This window comes from Kogia breviceps, chromosome 9, assembly GCF_026419965.1.
Source record: "Kogia breviceps isolate mKogBre1 chromosome 9, mKogBre1 haplotype 1, whole genome shotgun sequence".
Classification (NCBI taxonomy): Eukaryota; Metazoa; Chordata; class Mammalia; order Artiodactyla; family Physeteridae; genus Kogia; species Kogia breviceps.
Genome location: NC_081318.1, coordinates 46,402,952 through 46,428,538, shown reverse-complemented (window position 1 = coordinate 46,428,538; position 25,587 = coordinate 46,402,952). Strand labels below are relative to the sequence as shown.

At 36.5% G+C, this 25,587-nt stretch overlaps 1 protein-coding gene across 1 annotated transcript in view; it reads left to right on the top strand.

Moving 5' to 3' along the window:
- ZNRF2 (zinc and ring finger 2) overlaps positions 1 to 25,587 on the top strand; it is a 101,935-nt gene that overhangs the window by 53,386 nt on the left and 22,962 nt on the right. The gene's annotated exons all lie outside the window — the stretch shown is intronic.

Below are 25,587 nucleotides of genomic sequence, written 5' to 3'. Positions count from 1 at the left end.
AAAAAGACAAACTTCAAAATCCGTGAAGAAATTTTAGATTTTTCAAATGTAAAATTTTGTTTGAAATAGAATGAGTATGAAGAGTACCAGTAAACAATGAAGCCAATTGAAAGATTGACTTCTTGATCAGCAAATGTTTTTTCAGTACCTGTCAGGTATGAGGTATATAGTGTTAGGAACTTGGAATATAGCAATGAATAAAACAGATGGATCCTACAGCCTAAGATCAACCAAAGGTTAATCCATGTAGTAGCACTTAGTCAATAATCTGAGATTTCTCCTCAGATTACAGAAACCTTGGGGTAAAATTTAACACTGAAGTGAACACGTTATTTTGAGTAGCTTTTTTGCAAAATGATTTAGGAATCTCTGTCTTGATAAGGTAGTGCTTCAGCCACACTATTACAGTAATAATTGAAGCACTTTTCCCCATTTTCCAGTGTATAAGTAGCTTTTAGCATTTCCTTTGAATAGTAAATGTACCTGTTGATTATTATATATAAACCTTTCTGCATTAGGAAATTGAAATGGCTACTTTTCATAATCTAGTTGAGATTTAGTTACTTAAGAAACAAGACATTTTTATTCAGTTTCAAAATTTGAGGTAAAATTGATTGGGCTTGTTTCTTATACTTACTCTATTATCTTATTATTACCCTCCATAATTATTATGTTTTTTACAAGTGTTTTTAAAATATATATCCTTAAATCTTAAGACTCTGGCCTTGAATTTTAAAAGCCAAGTGTATTTCCTTTTACCATATAACATTTGCATATAATCTTAGTATTCTGTTTATTTGCTTTTTGTGTAGTGTATTTGGATATAGTCTTTTTATGTGTTGATATTTGGCAGTTTTTAATTTCCTGATTTAACTGTGCTCAAATCATTAAAGTTTTCTACTAGATCACTTGTTTGGTGGCTTAAAAAGCAATATGTAACCTTCTGCTTGGGGATACTGTGATCCAAGAATTCAGGTTTTAAATATTTGACAGTATTCCAGTTTAGAAATTAGTAAACAATGCAAAAAGTAAATAAAGTTGCAGCCATTTTTAAGAATGGCTTCCTACTTTAAGGTAGTTAGACCTGAAAACTTTTAATTTGTTACCTATAGATTAACATCTATAAACATTCACAACAAGAGGCAAAAACAGCTTTTTTATAAACATATATGATTCTTGAATTTTTTAAATGTGGACAGTGGCCAACTGTGAGTTAAAAGAAGGAGGAGCTGTGATTGATGGGTTTAGGTTAGATAGAGGTGGCAGATTGGTAATGTACTTTCCCATCATAGACTAGGAGAATTCTAAGATTTTAAAGGCAGAGCCCTGTAGGGGAGGAAAAAATAATCCCTTTACCTTTCTGAGTTCTTGGCTGAGACCCCTGTAATAAAAGACAGATTAACAAGAGGAAAACAAATACAAGTTTATTAACAAGTATACCTCCTGGTGTACATAGGAGGTACCCAGGGGAAAAATGAGCTGATCTCCAAGGTGGTTTAGAGTGTGGGCTTAAATAGCATCTTCAGCTAAAGACAAAGAAGAAAGTGAGGGTGGGGAGGCCAGTTGGGGGGGGTCACCAGGAAAATCATGACAAACAAGAGGTCTGTTATACGGATATAGGTTAGTGCCTGCTCCACTGAGAAGATTCTCTTGGAATAAACTTTGTGATTTAGAGCAGCCCTCTTTCTCTTCCTGGTAGTGAGAAGGAAGACACCCTTGCAAATGGATAGTTCTTCTGTGCAATATTATGTAACAACCTAAATGGGAAAAAAACAGACACATGTATATGCATAATTGAATCAATCACTTTGCTATACACCTGAAACTATCACAACATGGTTAATCAACTATGCTCCAATATAAAATAGTTTTTTAAAAATGTAAATTTCCCTTACTAAAGGGTAACTTCTACTTTCAGAGTTTCTCTTGAGTCTGCTATTTCTTAGTAATTTAAAAAATAATCCTTATGCCAAAGAAGCATATTTTAAGGTAGCATATTCTGCTACCCTTCAGTCACCAAAATCTGATCAAGGATATGAGCCTGTGTGAGAAACAGCCCCTTTAACACCTAAGCAATAATCTAGGATTATTAAGTTTAGAACAAGGTGAGTTTGGAGAATCCTGAAATGGAATCTTTTTAGTCAGCTGGACTCATAGCTTCATATTTTAATTCCTAAAAGTTGATTTTGTAGAGAGAGATGCATTAGAGAGATTAGGTCTCTAAATTATGTTAATACTCAAACAAGAATTTTATTCAGTGTAGTGCTTATTAACTAAAACCTTTTGCAGCCTTTCCTAAAGTAGCTAGATCTATAATATTTAAATTTATTTGTTAAATATATATTAATTGAACTGTTTACAGACATTCACAGTTAGCAAGGAGAATAGTTGGGCTTATTTTTCAGGCTGGGTATTACTTATAGTCAAACTCCTGAATAGGATGAATTCCAGAAATTTGAATATAACTTGGTGATTCGGAGTTTCAAATTCATATTCATAGAGATGATATTCTGAATGTTGGTTTGATTTACCAGGCTAGCCCACAGAAGCTTTCTTATTGTTTTTTAATCTGTAATATATTCAAATACCCAAGTCCTGGCAACTGAAGAGGAAAATTGACTTGCCAGGTGGAAGCTCTCAGGATTTAGGCAACTGGCTCAGCAGAAGTTCAGGTAGGAGGCCCAAAGCAATCATGGCAGGGATGATTGGCAGAGTGGTGTGAGTGCTTATGTATTTGCAGGTGGTATTTTTGGCAGAATGGAAAAAAAGTTCAGAATGACACAATGAGTGTTCGTAGATAGATAGCCCTTAAGTCAGAGACTTCCTGCTTCATATACTTCCCCCTCTTTCATGGGCTTCATTGTTTAGTTCTTGGACCTAGTAATTTGATGTATGGTCTTATGAATGTAATATAAATGTTGCAAGCCTAGAGTCTCTATTTCCTTGTTCCTCATCTTCTAAAGTATTTCAGAACAAACAAAAGTGAAATATTGATAGCAAATTTTTACTTTTGATTTTCTTGGTCTTTAAACTTTACTGGATCATAGCATGTTTTGCATCATATAAAGTTCAGTTTTCATTTTAGACTTCTGTGATTGAACTCTGTATTTAAGAAATCTTTGTGTTGTTTTATTTGTAGTTAGTACTTTGTGTGTGCATGTGCACCCGAAGGAGGCGTAACTTGAAATAAGTTTGTCTTCTGAGAGTTAATTATAAACGTATATAGTGAATCAAAAGAGAGCTTTTCAAAATCATCAGAAAGAAGACTGACTTTATGGACAGAGTAAGATGAATATTACTCTTTTAAAGTAATCATTTTTGAAGAAAGATTGAGTCAATTTTTTTTTTTTTTTTTTTTTTTTTCCGTACGCGGGCCTCTCACTGCTGTGGCCTCACCCGCCGCGGAGCACAGGCTCTGGATGCACAGGCTTAGTGGCCATGGCTCACGGGCCCAGCTGCTCCGCGGCATGTGGGATCCTCCCGGACCAGGGCACGAACCCATGTCCCCTGCATCGGCAGGCGGACTCTCAACCACTGTGCCACCAGGGAAGCCCAATTTCCTTTTTTATAAATTTATTTATTTTTGGCTGCGTAGGGTCTTCATTGCTGTGCGCGGCTTTCACCAGTTGTGGCGAGTGGTGGCTACTCTACATTGCAGTGTGCAGGCTTGCAGTGGTTTCTTTTGTTGCGGAGCATGGGCTATAGGTGTGCAGGCTTCAGTAGTTGTGGCATGCAGGCTCAGTAGTTGTGGCACACGGGCTTAGTTGCTCTGCTGCATGTGGGATCTTCCCAGAGCAGGGCTCAAACCCATGTCCCCTGCATTGGCAGGCAGATTCTTAACCACTGCGCCACAGGAAATCCCCAATTTCTTTTTTTTTAAATTTTTATTTTATATTGGAGTATAGTTGATTAACAATGTTGTGTTAGTTTCAGGTGTACAGCAGAGTGATTCAGTTTTACATATACATGTACCTATTGTTCAGATTCTTTTTCCATTTAGGTTATTACAGAATACTGAGCAGAGTTCCTTGTGCTATACAGTAGGTCCTTGTTGGTTATCTACTTTAAATACAGCAGTGTGTACACGTCAGTCCCAAAGACTGAGTCAATTTCAAAGTGAACTTGTGCTGTAATAAAAGTGAGGGAAAAGGATTTCATCTTCTGTGCTGTCGATGGGAGAGTGTATCTTATCTGCTTACTTGGATGTTGAAGAAAAGTTGCAGCAGACACTCAGTGCTTGATTCCAATGCGCACATGTAGTCTTCTAATGACCTGGCTTTCCTCTGTGTAGCATGTTTGCAAGAAGGTATGTATTTTCTCCCTATGTAATTACTGTCTGGTTTTCCAGGCAGTTGTGGGTCTCATTTTAAGTTATAAACTTGCTTTTTGCCTTGCATACTACATTTTCTTGGTTTTAAGACCACTCCCCCACCCCCACCTATGCCTCCGGCACTCCAACACACACATTTTAATCCTTCTGAATTCAGGAGGCTTTCTGAAATCCACATGTCTCTTATAATTAAGGTTAAAAAACATATTCGTCAATTATGGAGCAGAATTTTAAATAAGGAGGTAGTTATCATTGCCTGAGTTTGTGTGACATTTGTTTTCTGTGGAAAATATCTACTGTCTGATCTGATGACTCTGTTCATCTATTTGCATTACTTTTTGTGGTTGAGTTTTCTTTTTTTAAAAAAAGTTTATTTTATTTTATTCTTTTTACTTTTGGTTGCATTGGGTCTTCATTGATGTGTGCAGGCTTTTCTCTGGTTGTGGTGAGTGGGGGCTACTCTTTGGTGCGGTGTGCAGGCTTCCCATTGCAGTGGCTTCTCTTGTGGAGCACGGGCTCTAGGCACATGGGCTTCTGTAGCTGCGGAGCGTGGGCTCAGTAGTTGTGGCCCACGGGCTCCAGAGCGCAGGCTTAGTAGTTGTGGCGCACAAACCTAGTTGCTCCACGGCATGTGGGATACTCCGGGACTAGGGATCGAACCTGTGTCCCCTGCATTGGCAGGTGGATTCCCAACCACTGCGCCACCAGGGAAGCCCTGTGGTTGAGTTTTGTTTTGTTTTGTTTTGTGGTAAACGCGCCTCTCACAGTTGTGGCCTCTCCCGTTGCAAAGCACAGGCTCTGGACATGCAGGCTCAGCGGCCATGGCTCATGGGCCTAGTCGCTCTGTGGCATGTGGGATCTTCCCAGACCAGGGCATGAACCTGTGTCCCCTGCATCGGCAGGCGGACTCTCAACCACTGCGCCACCAGGGAAGCCCTGTGGTTGAGTTTTAACCACAAAATGTGGATTCCTAATAGTGGTTTTATTTATTTTTTAAAATTTGTTTATTTATTTATTTATTTATTTATTTATGGTTGTGTTGGGTCTTCGTTGATGCATGCGGGCTTTCTCTAGTTGTGGCGAATGGGGTCGTTGCGGTGTGTGGACTTCTCATTGCAGTGACTTCTTTTGTTCAGAACACAGACTCTAGGCTCATGGGCTTCAGTAGTTGTGGCTCACGGGCTCGGTAGTTGTGGCTCACGGGTTCTAGAGCGCAGGCTCAGTAGTTATAGCACACAGGCTTAGTTGCTCCGTGGCATGTGGGATCTTCCCAGACCAGGGCTTGAACCCGTGTCCCCTGCATTGGCAGGTGGATTCCTAAGTACTGAGCCACCAGGGAAGCCCAAAATGTTTGTTTTTAAATCATTAAAAAATGAATAGGAAGTAAGGAAAAAAAGAAGATATATTGTGAATAAGATGAGAATTGAACTCTTTAGACATTAGTCACTGAAATTAAAATCTCAACTGATAGGTTAAGCAGCAGATTCGACAGAGCTGCAAGGAGAATTAGTAAATTATAAGATGGATCTGAGGAAATTACACAGAGTGTAATAGAGAGGTACATGGCATGGAGCCTGTAACAAAAGATCTACCATACTATACGATAATCTCCTAAAAAGAGATGGAATTGACTTCTGGTTTCCAGTTCCACATGTAAGAAGTCTGGAAGTAGCCACTCAGTCCTAAAAACAAGTAAAAAGCCAAACAGATTGAAAAATCAACAACTCTTCTTAGATCCATAAGAGATGGGAAGACACAGAGCAAACCACCGCCCCCGTAGATTGTGGAGATAGGCAAATACAGAGAGTCAGGGGTTTCAGCTTACTGCAGCAGACTCAGTGGGAACCAGTGCCAGGGTAAGGAAAACCTGGACTGTAAATGTTGAATTGCTGGGGGGCTCAGCGTGGACAAATCTTAGAGTTTAAAAACTCCAGGGAGCTCCCCACAATATTTTAAGATTTACCACTAGGGAGCTGAACCAGGTTCCCATGGTAAATGTCAGAGAAAAATACCCTTCTTCTGGCAGGGGGAAGGGAAAATGAATTATCTTGAAATATGCCAGAGGACTCTTAACAAGGTTTGCCTCAAGGGAAACTAATTAACCAGAGCCTAATTGACCTGGGAGAAGGGTAATAACTCAACTCCGGCCCACTCTAGCGATCCTGTTCTACCTAATGCAGGAGAAGAAATCCTGAGAAACACTTTTTTGTTTGTTTGTTTTGTTTTCTTAAATTTTTATTTGAGTATAGTTGATTTATAATGTTGTGTTAGTTTCAGATGTACAGCAAAGTGAATCAGTTATACATATATCCACTCTTTTTTTTAGATTTTTTTCCCATACAGGTCATTACAGAGTACTGAGTAGAGTTCCCTGTGCTACACAGTACGTCCTTGTTAGTTATCTGTTTTATATATAGTGGTGTGTATATGTCAGTCCCAATCTCTGGATTTATCCCCTTACCCCCTGGTAGCCATAAGTTTGTATTCTACATCTACGACTCTACTGTTTTGTAAGTAAGTTCATTTGTACCCATTTTTTAGATTCCACATATAAGCGATATCATATGATATTTGTTTTTCTCTGTCTGACTTCACTCAGTATGACAATCTCTAGGTCCATCCATGCTGCAGCAAATGGCATTATTTTGGTCTTTTTATGGCTGAGTAATATTCCATTATATATATGTACCACATCTTCTTTGTTCATTCCTCTGTTCTTGAACATTTAGGTTGCTTCCATGTCCTGGCTATTGTAAGTAGTGCTGCAGTGAACATTGGGGTGCATGCGTGTATCTTTTTTTTTTTTTTTTTTTTTGCGGGCCTCTCACTGTTGTGGCCTCTCCCGTTGCGGAGCACAGGCTCCGGACGCGCAGGCTCAGTGGCCATGGCTCACGGGCCCAGCCGCTCAGTGGCATGTGGGATCTTCCCGGACCGGGGCACGAATCCGTGTCCCCCGCATCGGCAGGCGGACTCTCAACCACTGCGCCACCAGGGAAGCCCCGTGTATCTTTTCAAATTATGATTTTCTCTGGGTATATGCTGAGGAGTGGGATTACTGGGTCACATGGTAGTTCTGTTTCTGATTTTTTAAGGAACCTCCATACTGTTGTTCTCTATAGTGGGTGTACCAGTTTACATTCCCACCACCAGTGTAAGAGGGGTCCCTTTTCTCCACAACCTCTTCAGCATTTATTGTTTGTAGATTTTTTTGATGATGGCCATTCTGACTGATGTGAGGTGATACCTCTTTGCAGTTTTTTGTTGTTTTTTTTTTTTTTCATGGTACACGGGCCTCTCACTGTTGTAGCCTCTCCCATTGTGGAGCACAGGCTCCGGATGCGCAGGCTCAGCGGCCATGGCTCACGGGCCCAGCTGCGCCGCGGCATGTGGGATCCTCCCGGACCAGGGGCATGAACCCATGTCCCCTGCATCGGCAGGCGGACTCTCAACCACTGCACCACCAGGGAAGCCCCCTCATTGCAGTTTTGATTTGCATTTCCCTGATAATTAGTGATGTTGAGCATCTATTCATGTGCTTTTTGGCCATCTGTATGTCTTCTTTGGAGAGATGTCTAGTAAGGTCTTCTGCCCATTTTTTGATTGGGTTTTTTTTTTTTTTTAAATATTGAGCTGCATGAGCTGTTTATATATTTTGGAGGTTAATCCTTTGTTGATTCGTTTGCAAACATTTTCTCCCATTCTGAGGGTTGTCTTTTTGTCTTGTTTATATTTTCTTTTGCTGTGCAAAAGCTTTTAAGTTTCATTAGGTCCCATTTGTTTATTTTTGTTTTTATTTCCATTACTCTAGGTGGGTTAAAAAAGATCTTGCTGTGATTTATGTCAAAGAGTATTCTTCCTGTGTTTTCCTCTAAGAGTTTTATGGTGACTGGTGTTACACTTAGGTCTCTAATCCATTTTGAGTTTATTTTTGTGTATGGTGTTAGGGAGTGTTCTAATTTCATTCTTTTACATGTAGGTGTCCAGTTTTTCCAGCACCACTTATTGAAGAGACTGTCTTCTCCATTGTATATCCTTGCCTCCTGTGTCATAGATGAGCTGACCATAGGTGTGTGGGTTTATCTCTGGGCTTTCTGTCCTGTTCCATTGATCTATATATCTGGTTTCCTGCCAGTACCATATTGTCTTGATTACTGTAGGTTTGTAGTATAGTCTGAAGTCAGGGAGTCTGATTCCTCCAGCTCCGTTTTTCTCCCTCAAGATTGCTTTGGCTATTCAGGGTCTTTTGTGTCTCCATACAAATTTTAAGATTTTTTGTTCTAGTTATATAAAACTTGCCATTGGTAATTTGATAGGGATTGCATTGAATATGTAGATTTCTTTAGGTAATATAGGCATTCTCACAGTATTGCTTCTTCCAATCCAAGAACATGGTATATCTCTCCATCTGTTTGTGTTATCTTTGATTTCTTTCATCAGTGTCTTATAGTTTTCTGAGTACAGGTCTTCTACCTCCTTAGGTAGATTTATTCCTACATATTTTATTCTTTTTGTTGCAGTGGTGAATGAGATTGTTTCCTTAATTTCTCTTTTTGATCTTTCATTGCTAGTGTATAAGCATGCAAGAGATTTGTGTGCATTAACTTTGTATCCTGCACCTTTACCAAATTCATTGATTAGCTCTGTTTTCTGGTGGCATCTTTAGGATTCTCTATGTATAGTATCATGTCATCTGCAAACAGTGACAGTTACACTTTTTCTTTTACAATTTGTATTCCTTTTATTTCTTTTTCTTCTCTGATTGCCATGGCTAGGACTTCCAAAACTGTGTTGACTAAGAGTGGTGAGAGTGGACATCCTTGTCTTGTTCCTGATCTGAGAGGAAATGCTTTCAGTTTTTCACCATTGAGAATGATGTTTGCTGTGGTTCTGTCATATATGGCCTTTATTATGTCAAGGTAGGTTCTCTCTGTGCCCACTTTCTGGGGAGTTTTTATTGTAAATGGGTGTTGAATTTTGTCAAAAGCTTTTTCTGCATCTATTGAGATGATCATGTGATTTTTATTCTTCAGTTTGTTAATATTGTGTATCACATTGATTGATTTGCGTATATTGAAGAATCCTTGCCTTCCTGGGATAAATCCCACTTGATCATGGTGTATGATCCTTTTATTGTGTTGTTGGATTCTGTTTGATAGTATTTTGTTGAGGATTTTTACATCTGTGTTCATCAGTGATATTGGTCTGTAATTTTCTTTTTTTGTAGTATCTTTGTCTGGTTTTGGTATCAGGGTGATGGTGGCCTTGTAAAGTGAGTTTGGGAGTGTTTCTTCCTCTGCAATTTTTTGGAACAGTTTTAGAAGGATGGGTGTTAGCTCTTCTGTAAATGTTTCATAGAATTCACTTGTGAAGCCATCTGGTCCTTTTGTTTGTTGGAAGATTTTTAATCACAGTTTCAATTTCAGTACTTGTGATTGGTCTGGTCATATTTTCTGTTTCTTCCTGGTTCAGTCTTGGAAGGTTAAGAATTTGTTCTTTTCTTCCAGGTTGTCCATTTTATTGACATAGAGTTGCTTGTAGTAGTCTCTTAGGATGCTTTGTATTTCTATAGTGTCCATTGTAACATCTCCTTTTTCATTTCTAATTTTATTGATTTGAGTCCTCTCCTTTTTCTTGATGAGTCTGGCTAATGGTTTATCAATTTTGTTTATCTTCTCAAAGAACCAGCTTTTAGTTTTACTGATCTTTGCTATTGTTTTCTTTGTTTTTATTTAATTTATTTCTGCTCTGATCTTTATGATTTATTTCCTTCTAACTTTGGGTTTGTTCTTCTTTCTCTAGTTCCTTTAGGTGTAAGGTTAGATTGTTTATTTGAGATTTTTCTTGTTTCTTGAGGTAGGATCGTATTGTTATAAACTTCCCTCTTAGAACTGCTTTTGCTGCATCCCATAGGTTTTGGATCACCGAGTTTTTGTTGTCATTTGTCTCTAGGTTTTTTTTGATTTCCTCTTTGATTTCTTCAGTATCTCTTGGTTATTAAGTAACATTTTGTTTAGCCTCCATGTTTTTGATTTTTTTTTCCCTGTAATTGATTTCTAATCTCATAGTGTTGTGGTCAGAAAAGATGCTTGATATGATTTCAATTTTCTTAAATTTACTGAGGCTTGATTGATGACCCAAGATGTGATCTGTCCTGGAGAATGTTCTGTGAGCACGTGAGAAGAAAGTGTAATCTGCTGTTTTCGGATGGAATGTCCTAGAAATATCAATTACATCTATCTGGTCTATTGTGTCATTTAAAGCTTGTGTTTCCTTATTAATTTTTTGTCTGGATGATCTGTCCGTTGGTGTAAGTGGGGTGTTAAAGTGTTCCCCCTGTTATTGTGTTACTGTCCATTTCCTCTTTTATAGCTGTTAGCATTTGCCTTATGTATTGAGGTGCTCCTGTGTCGGGTGCATATATATTTATAATTGTTATATCTTCTTCTTGGATTGATCCCTTGATCATTATGTAAAGTCCTTTTGTGTCTCTTTTAGCATTCTTTATTTTAAAGTCTATTCTATCTGATATGAGTATTGCTACTACAGTTTTCTTTTGATTTCCATTTGCATAGAATACCTTCTTCCATCCCCTCACTTTCAGTCTGTATGTGTCCGTAGGTCTGAAGTGGGTGTTTTGTAGACAGCATATATATGGGTCTTGGTTTTGTATCCATTCAGTGAGCCTGTGTCTTTTGGTTGGAGCATTTAATCCATTCACATTAAGGTAATTATCGATATGTATGTTCCTATTACCATTTTCTTAATTGTTTTGGGTTTGTTTCTGTAGGTCCTTCTCTTGTGTTTCCCACTTAGAGAAGTTCCTGTAGCATTTGTTGTAGAGCTGGTTTAGTGGTGCTGAATTCTCTTAGCTTTTGATTGTCTTTAAAGCTTTTGATTTCTCTGTGCAATCTGAATGAGATCCTTGCTGGGTAGAGTAATCTTGGTTGTAGGTTCTTCGCTTTCATCACTTTAAATATATCATCCACTCCCTTCTGGCTTGGTACAGTTTCTGCTGAGAAATCAGCTGTTAACCTTATGGGAGTTCCCTTGTTAGTTAGTTGTCATTTTTCCCTTGTTGCTTTTAATAATTTTTCTTTGTCTTTAATTTTTGTCAGTTTGATTACCATGTGTCTCAGCGTGTTTCTCCTTGGGTTTTTCCTGCCTGGGATTCTGTTCTTCCTGCACTTGGGTGGCTATTTCCTTTTCCATGTTAGGGAGGTTTTCGACTATAATCTCTTCAGATATTTTCTCAGGTCCTTTCTCTCTCTCTTCTCCTTCTGGGACCCCTATACTTTGAATGTTGGTGCATTTAATGTTGTCCCAGAGGTCTCTTAGGCTGTCTTCATTTCTTTTCATTCTTTTTATTCTGTTCCATGGCAGTGAATTCCACCATTCTGCCTTCCAGGTCACTTATCTGTTCTTCTGCCTCAGTTATTCTGCTATTGATTCCTTCTAATGTATTTTTCATTTCAGTTATTGTATCGTTCATCTCTGTTTGTTCTTTAATGCTTCTTGGTCTTTGTTAAACATTTCTTGCATCTTCTTGATCTTTGCCTCCATTCTTTTTCTGAGGTCCTGTATCATCTTCACTGTCATTATTCTGAATTCTTTGCTTGGAAGGTTGCCTATCTCCACTTCATTTAGTTGTTTTTCTGGGGCTTTATCTTGTTCTGTCATCTGATACATAGTCCTCTGCCTTTTCTTTTCGTCTGTCTTTCTGTGATGTGGTTTTCCTTTCTCAGGCTGCAGGATTGTAGTTGCATTTCATAAATCTTTATGTCTTGCCTTTTGTTTTCTTCTTATCATATTACTTTCATAATTTTTTTAATCATTCCAACATTCAAGGCAAGTTTTCCTGATCATAAGAAATCAGAAGAAGCAACACAGAGACATTTAAAAGACTTTTGGAGTGCAAGAAAACCCAGTAAACCTTTAGAGCTGTCCTCAGAGGGAAATGATTTTTTTCTCTTGTCCCATTCCTTACTTTGGTTGGGATGTGGTATTGGCAGAGTCTCATCTTAAAGAAATTCTAATGCAAATTAATAAAATGCATTTCCAAATTTATCTAATTTTTAAGTTTCTTCTATATTAGAGCAAACATAGGACTCAGCTCAAGTCTATCAACAGTTTTGCCCCTTCGTAAAATATTTTATATGTATGTACACAGTAAAAGGTAAACTAGTCTATTTAGATATTTAATCTAGACCTTGAAAGGATTAATAAGATTTGGAGAGAAATGCAGGGTGAGCTCAGAAATAACAACTAGGTAGGTATAGTTTTGGGGAGCAGAGCATGATAAAAGGGAATTGTAGGTGAGAAGATCAATTTAGGACAGTTTTTAAATAAATTATTTGGAATTTGGAACATTAATCTTGCATTCATGTGCAGAAGTGTTTGTAAGGAACGTAATTTCTTTAAAGACCAGTTTGGAGAGTGGTGTGGTATTTTATGTAGGAAGTGGTTAGATGATATATTAGGAGAAGAAAGGCAGGTGAAGAAAGAGTGAATTGGGTTTAGTGAGTGCTGGAAATGTGGTGGGAGGTGTCACAGGTGACTTGAGGATTGGCAGTGGAGGACTCAATTTCGGGTAAAAGATTGTAAGAGAGTACCTAGCTGCTCTAAACTTTGTACCAGGGATGTCGGTCTTTGCAAAATGTGAAAATTGTGAAATGTGATTTTTTTCAAAGGATTTTTCCAAAATGAGTAAGGGTTAGGGTTAGGGTCACTGAGTATTTTGTTGCTTTCAAGAAAGATTTAACAGAGGACTATTGAAGAAATGGCTTGTGAATGAATATTTTTTCAATGACCATTTGTTACTTGTATAACTTTTTTTTTTTTTAATAGTTTTTCCTCTCTCCTTTAAGTCATCTTGGCCCTGATCATTCAAAACACTGCCCTGCATTTGCCTCAGAGATGGCCTTGAGAAATATCTTCCCAGCTACCGAGTGGTTTGGTTTCAGGGAAGGCAGTATTAACAGAGTGGCTTTGCCTTTTTGGTGAATTGTATTTAACGCTTAACATTTTAACAGTGTATTAAGGTAATAGAACAATAAAAATAATAAAAATATCCTAGGTTGTTTCATTCCTTTGCTATCTAAATATTTATAATATTTATGATTTGCTTGATTTCTTCCATTTTTTGCTGGACTGATTTTGGGATCTCTAGGCTTCTTGACCTCTAAATACCTCCTAGATTATTGTTACTTAGGATTCCTTTTATCTTGATCCCTTTAAACGGTATTTCTTGGTATTCAGTTCTTAGACCTTTCCTTGTAATGCTTTTTGGTATGAGAGACCTTTCTGTAGCTGAAAAAATCTTTGACACCCAGTACCCAAATCTTGGTTTCTAAATACCTTTCTCCTGTAAAAAGAAAACAGGGCTTCTTGGAGAAATGGCTGATTCGAGGGCTGGAGCAGAGAAAATAAAAGCCTGGAGATCTTGTGTTGTCTGAAAGCAAGGAAGTGCTCAAAAATAAAAAAGATGAGGGCATAGGAGCCAACCTGAATGAGCTCCCAGTGAATAATTTGAGCAAGAAAATTAATATAGCATGGTATTGGATTATAACTCGAAGTATAAAATAAATATATCTGGTTCCATCAGTCAGTAAAACAGAAGAGTAAAAGTTTAACTTGGAGATTAAGCCTAAGAGACATTTCTTTAAAAAAAAAAGTTGATTTAAAAAAAAAATTTAATGTTCCTATTTGTGGTGATTTAAAAGAATTTTTTAATGCGCCGTATGTGCTCTCTGGTTTTAAGTATCCCCAAGACACACTAAGACATATTGTATATAGCACAAATATAACTTGAAATATGTAATCTTAGTTTATTATCACCATTTCATTAATGGATGAAAGGGATTTTTAGGGGGATGAGAGCTACTGTTGTAAGACCCAGCAACAAAAGACTTTATAATTTTCTCTTCCTCAGGTTTTAGGGGGAAAATGTGAGTTAATTTTCTTAGGTTTTATATTGTGGAATTCTCATAGTGAAGGGCTCCTATTATGAAGTCTTACTATCTAGCTTCAGACATTTTATGTTTATTATATACAGAATACAGATGAGTGAATATAAAGTATAGCCTATTATTCATTAACGTAAGACTCAACTGGACTCTACATGTTTTACACTTTATTAAATCTTACAAAGAAAGATGTTCACTGTCTTGCTCAATGCTTTTTTTTTTAAGATTTTCAGTTTATTAAGGAACATGATTGTCTCTACATTTGTTTTGATTCATTGAGAACCTATATCTTTAGTGTTAAACTTGTTAAATTTTTATCTAGTATTTTATAGTTTTGCTACTGTTATGGATGGCATTTTAACCATTTGAATATCAAATTGGTTTTGCTGGTATAAAAAGAAATCTGGTTGTAGGCGAGTCTTTGGATTTTCTAGATTTATGACTTCATCTGCAAATGAAGATAATACACTTGAAACACTTCCCTGGTGGCGCAGTGGTTGAGAGTCCACCTGCCGATGCAGGGGACATGGGTTTCTGCCCCAGTTGAGCAAGCATTTCAAGTGTTTATGCACATGTGTTGTTTCTTTGTCTTACTGCATTAGTTTGAAGCTTACAAATGATGTTGATAATAGTGGTGCCAGTGGACATGCCCGTCTTATGTGTCTGTAGCATTTCATTGTTTCATAGATGCTTGCTTAGAATTTTGGTAAATCATCTTTATTGTATGCATGTCATTCTTGTCTCATTCTCTTTTACTTAGAGCAAGAAACAGCCTAATTTTAGTAAATGCTTTTTCCCCTTTTTATTTGTTGATAAATTACGTTGGTAGATTTTCTGATGTTTCAGTTGAATTGTGTTGATTTCTAATGTTGCTGGATTTAACTGTTTGATCATGGATTATTACTCTTTTAAAACAATGCTACCAAGTTTTCGCTAGCTGAAGATTATGCTAGTAAAATAAGTGGGAAAGCTTTCCATCTTTTCTCTTCTCTGGAATAATTTGAAAAACCCAGGAAGGACTGTGCTTTTCACATCAGATAGAATTTGACTGTAAAACCATCTACCCCCCCCCTTTTTTTTTTTTGCGGTTTGCGGGCCTCTCACTGTCGCGGCCTCTCCCGTTGCGGAGCACAGGCTCTGAACATGCAGGCTCAGCCTCCATACCACCCGCTCCGCGGCATGTTGGATCCTCCCAGAACAAGGCACGAACCCATGTCTCCTGCATCGGCAGGTAGACTCCCAAGCACTGCGCCACCAGGGAAGCCCTACCCCTTTTTTTAAAGGTAGATCTTGACAGTCCTTATAACTTCTGTGATTATTAGTATATTCATGTTCTTCTACTTCCTCAGTCAATTTTGGGAATTTGTATTTTGTTAGAAAATAATTGTTTTCTTCTAAATGTCCTAATTAATTGCCATAGCATTGTATTAACATTTTCTTACAAATATTTTAATTTTTAAAATTTTTTTTTAATTTTTAATTTTTATTTTTTTTGCGGTACGCGGGCGTCTCACTGTTGTGGCCTCTCCCGTTGTGAAGCACAGGCTCCGGACGCTCAGGCTCAGCGGCCATGACTCATGGGCCTAGACGCTCCGCGGCATGTGGGATCTTCCCGGACTGGGTCATGAACCCGTGTCCCCTGTATCGGCAGGCGGACTCTCAACCACTGCGCCACCAGGGAAGCCCAAATATTTTAATTTTTAAAATATTTTTTATTATATTGCCCTTTTCGTTCTAATGTTATATATTTTTGTACTTTTGAACCTTCGGCTAGTTAAAAGGGCTTATGTTTAATGGATATTTTCAAAGAAGCTACTTTAGAGTTGTAAATAAAGCTACTAATTTATTAGTACTATGTACTGAATAAAGCTACTTATTTCATTTCAATTTTTAAATTTTAATAAAGGTATTTTAGAAATAGAAATATTTTCTTATAAGAGCTTTATTTGTATCTGAGGTTTTAATATGAAATATTACTTTTGTTAATGTCTAGATAATTTCTCATTTCAATTTTTAATCTTATTTTGATTCAGAGGTTAACTAGGAAAAAATCCTTCTTAATTTTGAAGATAAATTTTTTTATGAGGGGAGGTGTATGTATGATGAGAAGTCTTTTTGATCTTGATATTAGAGAATGCTGCCCATAATAACTATGTTTTTGAAATTCATTGATGTTTTCTGTGTGACCAGGTACTTTACTGACTTCTGTAAATCATGAATATAAGAGAAGCATATATGTTTTCTATAGAGTAAAAATTTTACTTCTGCTATTATTCTTTTTAATTCATATGTATATAAGTACTTCCAGTAAATTGAGTTTGGGTGTGTTATTGAAATATTCTGTGTCCTTGCTTATGTTTGGTTTACATAGTCTAACAGATTTGGGGAGAAGTTTGTTAAAGTATCTATCCCCTCTGTGGCCATAGTTTTACTAATTTTTTCTTATTTTTTTTTTTTTTAAGTTCCTTTTGGTGATAGTGTCCTTGCAACAATCTTTTTGTGGCTTTATATATTTCATAGCTGTGTTATTTGAAAAACTATTTATGACTTATTTTCCATTTGGGTTGAATCTTTTTATGTTATAAAGTACACTTCTCTCTGTTCTGCTTTCTCCAAGATTATTTTGACTTATGTTTACCGGAAACTGTGAAGGGTCTGAGATTTTATCCTACTTGTAAGCTAACATTTCAGCCTGCCACAGCTTCATGAATTTTTGCAGAAAAGAGAATCAAAGGACTTCTATTATTATTAATCATAACAGCAGCCAGAGTATCAGCATTTTATTATGCCACTTCCTAAAGTCCCTATTCCCACAGGGTGATGGTGAAGAGGGCAAGGGGATATCTGCATGCTCAGCGATTTGCATTACACAAGAGGAACCCTGAGCTTAGGGAAGTAAGCAGGTCCACCTTTGCACTGGAGGGGACACTGTATCTTTCAAGGCTGTTTGCTCTACAAAGATCCTTGAAAAGATAGTCCAAGACTTGAACAGGAGAGACCCATGGAGAATTGTTGCCCAGCAGTTTCTTTTTATTTGTACTTGCCTATCTTTGCTTATTCCATTTTTTCTTTAATTAATTTAAATTTTATTTTTGAATAGGTAATATGTTTGCCAAAGCAGAGAGGTACAAAGGATGTACCGTGAAGTCTTCCCCTCACCTCAGTCCCTCAGTCACCCTTTCCAGAGGTGGCCAGTACTATCAATTTCCTGTGATCCTTCCAGTGATATTTAATGCATATGCAAACAAATATATACATATGTTCTGTTCCCACACACTCTTTACACTATGGTATCATGCTGTAAACATTCTGAACCTTTAGATTTTTTTTTTATATATCCTGGAAATTATTCCAAATGATCTTCATCATTGTCTTTACTATTATTACCTTATATATATGTATATATTTTAAAAATAAATTTATCTTTAATTTTTGGCTGCATTGAGTCTTTGTTGCTACGCGTGGGCATAGTTGCGGCAAGCAGTGACTACTCTTCGTTGCGGTGCGTGTGCTTCTCATTGCAGTGGCTTCTCTTGTTGTGGAGCATGGGCTCAGTAATTGTGGCACGCAGGCTCAGGAGTTGTGGTGCACGGGCTTAGTTGCTTTGTGGCATGTGGGATCTTACTGGACCAGGGATCGAACCCATGTCCCCTGCATTGGCAGGTGGATTCTCAACCACCGCGCCACCAGGGACATCCAGTTACCTTATATTTTATAGGTGGATGAACCACAGTTAATTCACCAGTCTCTTGTGGTTGAGTGTTTAAGTTGTTCCTGGTATTTTGTATGTGTATGGTGAGTATGTCTATGGGATGTAGTACTTGAAATCTTGCTTGGTCAGGGATGTGTGTACATTTGTATTCCTGATAATACTTACAGTATTTTATTTTAATGCTGGAATGTATTTGCTAATATACAGGAAATTTGCAAAAATTGTTGCTTTCTAAAAATTTATTCAGATATTCTGAATAAATACAAATAAATACACTATTTGTCATGGACTGAGGTAAATTAAAGTCTTCTATTGCTAATTTTTCTATTTTTATCTGTGTTGCCTATACTTTTTTGCTTTATGAATGCTGATGCTATGAATGAATATGTTATTCCTGACTATTATAACTTAGGTGCCTTTGCACCTTTTATTACTATAAACGGTCCTTTGTCTACTTTAATGCTATCTCATTATATTCAACCTTGTCTAATGTTAAGATTGTAATTCTTTATTTCTTTTAGTTTGTATAGTTTGTATTTGCCTGATAAATGTTTTCTCTTCCTTTCAACTTTCATCTTTTTGTTTCAGATATGCTTCTTATATACAATATAGGGTTAATTTCATTTAGGATCCAATCTAATCTTTCCTTTTTATTGTGTTGGTTTAGTCCATTTACATTTATTAATATGGCTAGTTTTAATTCTGTCGTTATGTATTGATACTTTCTGTTTTTATGGCTTTTTAAAAACGTTTCACCAAGTGGCCAGTTTTTCTCTGTTCCATATGCCTCTTCTTTTACTTAGGAAGAACTATTGTTGTTTCTTTAGAGATTATTTTCATAAATATAACTATATAGTATCCTTAAGTTCATATTTTTAGACACTATTAATTTCTTTCTATGAGCAGTGATGAAATTGAATATACTTCCTCTTTTTGCCTTTCTTACCGCTCTGTCCCAATTTTAGTTATTACATTATCTTAATATTTACTCTTATGCTGTTAAATATATTTATACTTATTTGCCTTGTCAACTTCAAATGATACTTTTTTATACCCAATTATTATAGATAACAATGAACTTTTAATTTTTTAGGTATATAAGTTATATATTATCTAATCATAATTCCCACATTTATTTTAATCTTACAGTTAAGTAGATTCAGTTCTCACTGCAAATCCTTTTGCTTTAGCTATTCCAGGCATCTCTTGGTTAGCTGAGGTCTATCCTCATATAAATCCTTTGAGAAGGGCTCATGGGAAACAGTTCACTAGACTGCTTGCATGTTTAATATTGGTTGTGTGTGTTTTTTGTTTTTGAATAACAGTTTGGGTGTAAAATCTTTGGGTTATGCTTCTTTTACTTGAGGATATTATAAGCTTTCTTCTAGTCTTACAGTGTAAAATGCTTCTCTGGAGATGTCTGAGACCAGCCTGATTTCACCACCTTTTAGAATTGACAGTCTTTTTGCCAAGGTGCCCAAAGAACTCTATTTTTTATGACCAGTATCTACTAGCATATATTTTAAATAGTGTTGATTTTTCATGATTAGTTTTTTCTAGGAGTCAATTCAATTCTAGGATTTAAGTATATAGATCTAGATCTTTTTTTGTTTCTGTGATGTAATTTTATTTTTTACAATACTGTAGGTGTGTAATAGGATCTCCTTTTCTTGTCTTCCTTAGGTACCATTTTTTTTCTGTAATTATTAAAGCTTTTTTCATTTCCAGTTTACTATTCTCACTTTTGACCCCTTGTGTTCCTAACAGTGATACCAGGTATGTCTATTCTTTCTTGTTCTCCTTCTAGTTTCACCTTCATTTTGTAATAGGCTTTTTTCCCCTCTTCTTTTTCATCTTCACTCCTGAGCTCTTATATCTTGGCATGTGTTCTAGGACAGTTGCTTCTCTGTGTTTCCCTGTTTTGTTTATTTTTTTTCTTTTTAATTCATAGTAAATAAGTTGATTTGTTGAGGCTACATAGTAGTTACATGATGTCCTGTTATACTGTTCAACACACGTACATTTACATTATAGCTGGTAAATTTAGTGTTGTTCTTTCCCTTATTTTGTATTTATTGTCTATTTTACTTTGTTCTTCCCAGCCTTCTCTGGATTGATCAAGTTACTTTCCCTTTCCTCCAGATTAATTCAGAACTTTTACTATACATCTTTCATTCCTTCTTCGGTTACCTTACTTTAATATATATCTTTAAATGTATACTTCTGTTTTATTCTATCAAAATTAGGAGTTTCCTTTGTGCTCATCCCCCTAATATATTATTCTTGCTCACTTTCATGTCCCCTACTTCCCTCCCCCTCTATCTACAAGTCCTGGATATTATGAAATAATTTAGACTTTATTTCCTACATTACATATTAAGCTTGCACTGGCAGGATGTTCCTTTTGTTTCAAAAATCCTTAGTTATATTACAGTTTCAGTCACAGTATTATCTGTTAGATTTAAATTTCACTTACACATATTTCATTGCTCACTATTTTTTGTACTCTTTAATTTTCTCTTTCTGTATATTGAGGGTTTTGTTCTTATTTTAATTTTCTTTTTTTGTTAAAAGCATTTTCATGAATAATTTCCTTAGAAAGCCTTTCATGGATAGTATGCTTAATGAGCTGTTGGATTCCCAAGTGTTTCTTGTTCACCTTCATATATGATTACTATCTTTTGCTGAGTATAGGATTTTTTTTCTTTTTCTTTTTCTTTTTTTTTCTCCCTTTAAGTCTGTAAAATTGTGTACTCTTTTACTCCCAGTATTATAGATGTGAAGTCTCGCTGGGTCTCATTGTTTTTTCATCTTAATTTACCTGGTCTTTCCATTTGGAAGCTTACAGGTTATTTTTTTTGAAGGTTGGAAATCCTCTTTTTTTCCCAGGATGCATCTATTTAAGTGTTTTTTTCACTCTACTCCCATCTTTATTAATCCTGCTTGAGAGTTTATAAATCTTTTCAGTCTAGCAACTCAAATGTTTAGTCAGCTCAGGGGTTATTTTCTTCTAGTATTTCTTTGATTATTATTTCTTTCTCTGTTCCTTTTTCTCTTCATGTGATTCCTATAATTTCAACATTAGAGCTCCTGGATTTATCGCCTGTGTCTTATGTTTTTGTTAATTTTTTTTTTTTGGTTACATGATATTCATTCTAGATTACTAACTTAGTTTTCTGCATTGGCCTTCCTTTTTCCCTTCTGAAATATTAAAAAATAATGGGTTTTGGTTCTAGGAATTTCTACTTGTAAAGTCATCATCCCTTTCCTCCCTCCCTTTCTTCCATTCATTCATTTGTTCTGATACTATAGTAGGTGTCTATTTCAGTTTTTTAGCTTGCTTCATCTTCATTCACATTGTTATGTATACTTAGTTTATGACCTTTCTCTGTTCCATAATGTTAGCACACATGTAGATCATACTATTATTTCTTTCTCAAAGAGAAGTGGATAGAATGTAGGATATTCTCTTGTGAGCCTTGTGGTCATTAGCTTGGCACACACTAGCCCTTTTTGTTGAAAAGTGTGAGGAAAGAAGTTTCCCTGTTCTTGGGTGCAGAGAGAGTTCTGTCCTCAGGCCACTGTCCTCAGTAGCTTCTTTCTTTCAGTAGTGCTTTCACTGTCAGAGCAATCTTCTTCCCTTGTTCCAGTGGGATTCACTGAGGTACTGAAGTTGCCTGGGCAACTGAAGGATTGGTAAACTTTGAGCAGAAAGAAATAAACCTGTTTCAAAATCAGCATGTTTCCCCTCTTCTTAAAACAATTTTTTTATAAACCCATTTTCCACTTGCTCTCTCTTGATTTTTCATGAGGTTTCATTATCTGAAGTTTCAGATAAATCTAGATTTAGATTCTCCAGGATCCAGCAATTAGTTACAGTTATTTTAGTAATTTAGTCACAGTATTTAGTCATTTAGTAGCAGGGTGAAGAAGGATCAAGGAAGAACTCTGAGTTGTTAATGTTACATGACTGTTGTCAGAGCTACTGGTTCTCACCTTCCTGCTTTTTCCTTCAGGTACATTTGAGTTTCACACTTTTCTTTATTATCTTAGGAGTGGACATTTAAAATCTCTCTCCTGTGCATACATAGTGCTTTTAATTCTTTACCCATATATGCTAATCAACCTATAATTATTTATTGGCAAACTCCACATATATTCAGTGCTTTCTGGTTGATTGGCTGATACGAACCACTGGATAAAAAGAAGTCAGTACACTTAAAACAAAAATGGGCCTGAGCTCAGCTGAGTCACCAGACTGCAAGTGAAGTGCCCAAGTCACAGAAACACCAACCCTCTGGTTTTGGGGCATTTTCTCTGCCATTGGTTCATTTCTTGCTTGGTGCTTTCTTTAGTCTTCGGATATCTTTTGCTTCATTAGCTATTCAAAAAATATTTATCAAGCAGTTACTGTGTACAAAACACTGTGCTATGTGCTGGAGTAAGCAGAACCTACGAGGTTCCCTGCCCTCATGGAATTTACTGTTTCTTGAATACAGAGGTTGCAAGGTATTGGCTACATCAGGCTCACAGACTTTTTTTTGTTTGCTTACACAGTATCAAAAATGTTTTTGAGTCAGTATTTTGAAAATGAAGAAATTTCATCTAAAAACCTAAATTTGCAGCTGCTTTAAATATACGTAGCCATACTGGCTCTTTATTCCCACATGGCATTCTGCTATAGTAGCAACTGCCCCTTTAGATAGGACTGTGGGCACCAGTTTGTCACAATTACCTGTTAACCCCTAAAACGAAGGCCAAATTCAGTTGGCATTTATTGTCACAGCTGTGCTGTTCTTTTTTTCTTATGAAGTAGTTTAAAAGATGAGCTACTTTTTGAACGTTTTCTGGCTTATCCCCCTTTAGGCATTTTGAGTTTTGATCCTGTACATTATCTACCAGTCAGCCTGCTAATTACCTTGTAGCCTCGGGGAAGCAGCAGGGAAAGACCATCACACTTTAGCCTCAGTAAGTATACATACACATTGTAATACGCCTTCTCAGATTCATTCTAACAGAATGATAGAATCGTAGTTCATAAATCTGATAATAGTTCTGACGTAATATGTTTTGTTGTATGCTATAATACAATACCATTGTGTTGACATTTTTCAGTTTCAATACAATAGTAGAATTTTGTTTAATTTAGCTAACATTTAGAGCCTTAGCATTTTTATATTCATTAGTTCTTTTATTTATTTTTATTTTTTTGCGTTACACGGGCATCTTACTGCTGTGGCCTCTTCTGTTGTGGAGCACAGGCTCCGGACACGCAGGCTCAGCGGCCATGGCCCACGGGCCCAGCCGCTTCGTGGCACGCGGGACCCTCCCGGACTGGGGCACAAACCCACGTCCCCTGCATCAGCAGGCGGACAGACCCTCAATCACTGTGCCACCAGGGAAGCCCAGTTCTTTTATTTTTAATCATCAACATGAAAGACTGTGCGATGCAGGTATTATGACTTGCAATTTATTAGAAGAAAACTAGACTCAGAATTTTGTGCATTGTCCAAAGTTCAGGCCTGTTCTTTTCCGTAAGACTGCATTCCACTTGCGTTATCTCATTAGATCTTCATAACACTTTTTAAGAGACAAGTCTAGCAGGTTTCATCATTTCTTTAGATTGGAGAAAACAAACTCAGAGGAAGTGTCCTTTCTTGCCAGTAATCACATAGCTAGTATTCAGAACATACCTGCTCCTTGCCAGGTACAGTGGTAGGTATTTAACAGATATTATTTAATTCTTAACCACTGCCCTATGAAGTAGGTATTGTTACCCCATCATATTCCTAAACCCGTTGCAGAGTTGGAATTTGAACCTAGAACTGTCTATAAGTAACACTTTAAAAAAATTTGCTACATTATATTACGCAGATTGTTTGACTCTTTTGTTATTGCCATTAAAGCCTACATTATAATTTAATACATTAATCTAATTCTAAAAGTATACAATCATAAATTAAGTTTGAAAATCATCTTTTTTGTTTTCTTGAGGACTGATGTTTTTCTCTCTGAATTGATTCAAAACAAAAATGGACCTGAAACTTTTTAGTTCAAAGTATATTTAATTCTATTTTTGTATATATTCATCAGTTTCATTTTTTTTTTTTTCTTTTCTGTATGTGTGTGTTTTGGGGTATTTTTTTGTTTGGTTTTTGGGTTTCTTTTAAACTTTTTAATGTGGACAATTCATTTACATAAACTCTTGTTCAGGGTTTAGCAAATCAGCAATTTGTAACAGGGAGGGAGTAAAGGAAAGTCATCTTAATTTGGTATGAAGATTGAGGAGTAATTGGTAATTTAAAAATTTCTTAGATGACTTGTATAACTTCTTGCAGCTTATTAGGTACCTTTTTTAAAAATTAATTAATTAATTTTTGGCTACGTTGGGTCTTCGTTGCTGTGCGCGGGCTTCTCATTGCAGTGGCTTCTCTTGCGGAGCATGGCTCTAAGCGCGCGGGCTTCAGTAGTTGTGGTGCATGGACTCAGTAGTGTAGCTCGCCAGCTCTAGAACGCAGGCTCAGTAGTTGTGGCGCACGGGCTTAGTTGCTCCGTGACATGTGGGATCTTCCTGGACCAGGGATCGAACCATGTTCCCTGCATTGGCAGGCGGATTCTTAACCACTGCGCCACCAGAGAAGTCCTGGTACCTGGTTTTATAGAATACTTAATCCTGAGCTATTTTTTTAGGCGAGTTGGAAACAAAAAGGTCCAAGAAAGCTAAATCTATAAGTTTTTAGTTAGTGTTGTTTTTGTATATTTTACCTTTTGGAGTATATACTTTAGGTTTTATTTTACTTACATTTTCTTGGAGGTGTCAAATGTCAATTTCTAAAATATTCCCAAGAGTACACATCTTTCCTTAAAAGTCATCAGAAGAGTCACAACTTCTGTCTCCTCTTGAAGAATAGTCTTAATTTTAAAGTAAGTTTCTAACAATGCAAATGAAAAGTGGCTATGTGTTTAGCCAATTCTCAATTATATTTAAACTAAAGAAAGCATTGATGCAGTAAATGTCAGTAGAATCTAAGCAGAGGAAGCCCACAATTTCTAGTCGAACCAGAATAAGAAGTTTTCAAAGAGGGTAAAATTTGACCCTGACCATGAACTTTGAGTTTTAGACAGTTTAGTAAAGGTTATCCCCATGTTTTTATTGATATATTAATCTTACAGTGAAAATGACTCTTTCCCTTTGTTAAATATCATTTCTAACTCTCCTTAATGATACTTGAGTACAGTAACATCTCACAGATCTATAATCTAGAATATTAATGTTAACTTCTCTTAAGTCCATTAGATATAAGTTTATGTCTGAAAGTATTTATTAATAAACCTGTGAGCCGCAGTTTTTCATTCTTTGAGTAATTGCTTCTTACTAATGTTGTGAATTTTTTTAATTCTTGATTTTTCTAGGGATTATTTCACATTTCAGCTGCTTTTGTTTTCTACTGCTATCATTGAGGGTTCAAGAACAAAAAATAAGTCTTCAGGTAAAATGCCTGATCCATACTAGTGCTTGGCATTGTATTTTGCTGAAAAGATCATATACCTTTGGATGCTTGATCTGAAAATAAGGTTGTGAT